We start from the raw sequence: 4,621 nt of genomic DNA on the forward strand, positions 1-4,621 counted from the left end.
ATTCATTTATTGCAGTTTTTAAAACACTGTTATACATTGTTGTATCTGTATAGTATACCACAAGAGATTAAAACAACGATCGTAGAGGTCTTAATCTTACAAAAAAATCTGGATCGTAATGAAGCATAGCTACTCATAAATGCAAAAACATACGCATGCAGCGACACGTCCATACATAGATACAACCTGAGACGCTAAGCAAAAAATAAATTTCAAATCCAAATTTATGTAGGTAACGTTTTCGGCAGTGGCTTACTTCGGCAGGTTTTTGCATAAGACTGCGGCAGAAAACCTGCCGAAGAAAACCACTACCGGAGAGGTTCGACACCCTATATCTTTAATTGTTTTTCAGTTTTATTTTAAAATAGTACAGAGAAAATGACTTGGGTTTTTTTGCGGACAATCATCATTACTTCCTTAAACTATGATTTTAAGAATTTTGTAGTTGAAAAGGTAGGTTTGAAGACCGCGAGTCACCCCTGGGTTGTATTAATCCGAAAAAAATAAAAAATACCGGTTTTTTACCGGTTTTACCGGTTTTTATTTTTATGAATACCGAAATACCGGTTTTTCGAAAAGTCGGTAATACCGACCACCCTAGTTCTATAAGAGTGCTCATTATACCCCGTGGGTGCTCATTACGCCCCGGTGGGGTGCTCATTGTGCCCCACACATCGACTGATTGCTAGTTTTTGATGCATGAATCTAATTTGTGTTTTTCACCATTATACGATAAACTTTTCAATTTGTGAATAGTGTACCTTTAATTATAGATAGTTAATCCAAGTTTTGCACTGAAGACAGCTTAAAATTTTTGACGTTTTCCATGCTTAAATCTGCAAACAAATTAGGGTGCTCATTATGCCCCTATTCCCCCTACCCATCTTAAATTTAAAAATGGCGTCTGGAGTCGAGTTTTGGCTCCCGCGCATTCACCCGATCATTTTAGGCTGTTTTTCGGAAAATCTGGTTGAAATATCTGTTTAGTTTGTATGGGAGACCTCCCTCCCTTTTCGGGGGAGTGTCAAACCACCATAGGAATTTTTGTTTAATTTGTATAAGAGCCATCTAGAAGACGAACCACAATTAATATTTTTCTTGCCCTCAAAAACCTCCTCATATTAAATTTAGTTCCATTTACTTCATTATTTCTCGAAATGTGCAGAAATTTGAGTTTCATTTTAATAGAACCCCTCCTTCCAGGTGTGGAAACATTCTGGGCATATTCGTTACCCCCAAAAAAGCATTCACAATTCGGTTACATTTATTTGGTTAGTTCTCGAGATGTGCAGAAATTTGTGTTTCATTTGTTTGGAACCCCTCCCTTACAGAAGAAGGAGGTGTGTCAAATCATTATAAACATATTTGTTACCCCTAAAAATACTCGGCTGCTAAATTTGGTTCCATTTGCTTGGTTAGTTTTCGAGATGTGCAGAAATTGGTGTTTAATTTGTATGAGACCCCTCCCTTCCAGAAAAGGGAGGGGTCTCTAACTATCTTAGTCACCTTTCTCGGCCTCTAAAACCCCTATATACAAAATTTCACGCCGATCGGTTTAGTGGTTTGCAAGCCTATATGGATCAGACAGACAGACATAGCTGCATCTTTAAATATTAAGATTTGATAATTTCATTTTGTTCATTGGAAAATTTCACGTTAGAAACAACTATCACCCCGAGGTAATATGAGGTAATCCCGATATATACCAGTTTTACGAAACCAGTTTTAATTTTCCCCATATCATTTTAATCAAATTTATTGGATAATGTCTGCACTACAAAACAAATGATTGTTAAGATTTCTCTGATAATTGAGGAATCTAAAAATATTAATTTTTGCAGTGGTGTTGCCAGTTTTTTCCACCCGTTAAATTATTCAATCTATAATTTTCAAGCCTTTCGAAAATAACAAAAACACACAAAACTCCAGAAAAATCCAAAAAATCATTTGTTGGGTTGTTCTTTGGGTTAGAAAGTTAACAGACATTTTCTAATAAATGTGTTTGTTTGATATGAACCCAAATTAATGCTCCTAGCGGTCAGACACAGCCTTTCTCATTTGAACTTATTATTTGTTTAAATAGATTTACACGAACGCTTCAATTTTCATGAAAAAAATACACCTTGATAATATTTGCTGGATTTATTTTTGAAGTAGAATACTTCTCTTAGGAAGTTCGGCTACATAGGGATGTGAAATGAAAATCTAAAACCGAAAAAAGTGAAAAATATGTCCAATTTCAAATGCTAATAAATCGGTTAGTATTCGATGGATTTCCTTCGTTATTGCAGCAATAAATTGAAAATTTTTTTTTTCCCAAAAGAAGATAATTATAATTTTATTATTCACACTATTGTACTATTGAAAATAGTCAAGCCTTGTCAAAACGAAAAATTCGACCTCTGATTGGTCGTTATATGATTGCTTCCCAAGCACGGTCGACAGAATTATATACCTTGCAATTGAAAACATGCTATTTGGCCTATATAAGAGCCTGTTTCAGCCGAAGCCGTTCATAATAGTTCTAGACAGCGACAACAGCAGTCGTCCTCCCTTAGCAGCAGCACTAGCAGTTCAGTGGATACCAAGCGATGGCGGAAAGCGGCCACAGCTGGGGCGTAGCAATGGATAGCGCACTAGTTGCAGCGGATCTCAGCATCGATAGCGGCTGATGCAGTTAGGCACTTTAGTGAAATGCAGTCTCTGTGTGATAGTGGGCACTAGTAAATGCATTTAATGAACAGATGACTCATTTTGACAACACGTGAGCCGTCTAGTTTTGAGTGTTAAATCAGCTTTTCACTGTTTATTTTATCACAAGGAATATTTTATTCACACTGTCAGTGATAACGCAAAGATGTGATCGGCATCTTATCCGATACTAAAATGAACAACAAATTGTCCTTTTCAGGATGAAATAAAAACTTGATTGAAGAGTTGATATTTTCTAATGAGTTAATTCACATTTTTAAATTTGTAAACGTTATAAATTTTACATCATGTGTCTCAAAAAGTACTGAATTATCTTTTCCTTCAGTCATGAGCACGACATCCGGAAAAATTTCATCTCAAAATTTAAAAAATGTTAAGCCCTAACCATGACAAGCAACTTACTATATTATTGAAAATGGTCAATCTTTTTTGAAGCGCAAAATTCGATTGATCTGATTAGTCAAAGATTATCAACTAGAAAAAATGACTGACATGCAAGCAGCTGGGTTATCTTTCTTGTTAAAGTGTTCTACTTCAACCTTGCGGTCGTGACTTTGCACACAACCCTCCTGTTATTTTATTTAGAGTAATAAAAAAAATTGGTAGCCAGCAGTGAAACTATATCGAACATTTAAAACATAACATTCAACAACATATGAACATACATTAACACATGCAAATAACATAAAATAAATATGTTTCAATATATGACGCGAAATTTTATTTTCGATTCTTAAATCACTCTGCTAAGACGCTCGGTATAGATTTTCTAAATTTATATTCGATCGTGGTATAATCGAAACGTCACTGTACTCATACTCGATTATATATCATCCGATAAAATATATTTGTAGATTCGATTATTTATAGTAGGATTTTCTTTCTATTTCAAACATGACTTTCTTTTCACAACTTTTGAACCACGTGCTCAATCAAAACAAAATTCATCAGTTAACCTAACGTTCATCAGATATCAGTATTGTTCAAATCGGTTGTGTAGTTTATGAGAAATTGAACTTTCGTGATTTTCACATTTTGATAAATCACATACAAACTAACAAACCGATTTCAATAAAATTTAATAGAGTCCTATGGGGAAACTAGACCTTATATTTGAGGATAATTTTAAGAAAATCGGTCTATTTTTATGTAGGGTTGAGATTGAAAAATTACACATACACACACACATACAGAAAATGCTAAGCTCGTCGAACTGAGTCGAGTGATATACGCCATTCGGCCCTTTGGAGCACTTTTATACCTTCGGTTTTGTCAGTGATTGCTATACCTTTCTAGGAGAAAGGCAAAACGGAGAAATTCAAAAATGGTTTCGTAAAACTGATATATTGAGATTAACTCGTATTACCTCGGGGTAATGATTGTTTTTTACGTGGAAATTTTCAAGGAACATGATGAATTAATCAAAGAAGCGTTTAATGGAAAAAAAAAGTTTTTTTTTGGGTTTTTTAGCATTTCACTTCTGATTTTACTGAATCTTCTCACAGTTGTTCCCTTTTGGTAAAAAGGTCATTTTATGATATCAGTTATTCATGTAGATTCGCAACAGCTGTTTCTAAAAGGTCTATCAAAAGTGGTGACTGATGGATGAAAATTTCTACAGGGGGTAGACAAAATAGAGACAGGCAAAATTTTGTCGATTTTTAAACAGCCAGAACTTCACGACAAATGAATCAATTTTGATGAAACCGGTTACATTTTACTGGAAGACTATCCTGGTTTTCTAGTATTACTTGAGAGCTTGATGTGACCAAAGGACACCGGAAATGTTCCGGATCTTAGGAGTGTGTATCAAAATGTGCATATTTGCAACGCGTAGAACTTATCCGACATTTTGTTTCTTTCAGGTTTATATGTTTCCAATAAACTAGAATTTATTCCGAGTTCATTG

The sequence above is a fragment of the Wyeomyia smithii genome, chromosome 1, assembly GCF_029784165.1.
Source record: "Wyeomyia smithii strain HCP4-BCI-WySm-NY-G18 chromosome 1, ASM2978416v1, whole genome shotgun sequence".
Taxonomy (NCBI): Eukaryota; Metazoa; Arthropoda; class Insecta; order Diptera; family Culicidae; genus Wyeomyia; species Wyeomyia smithii.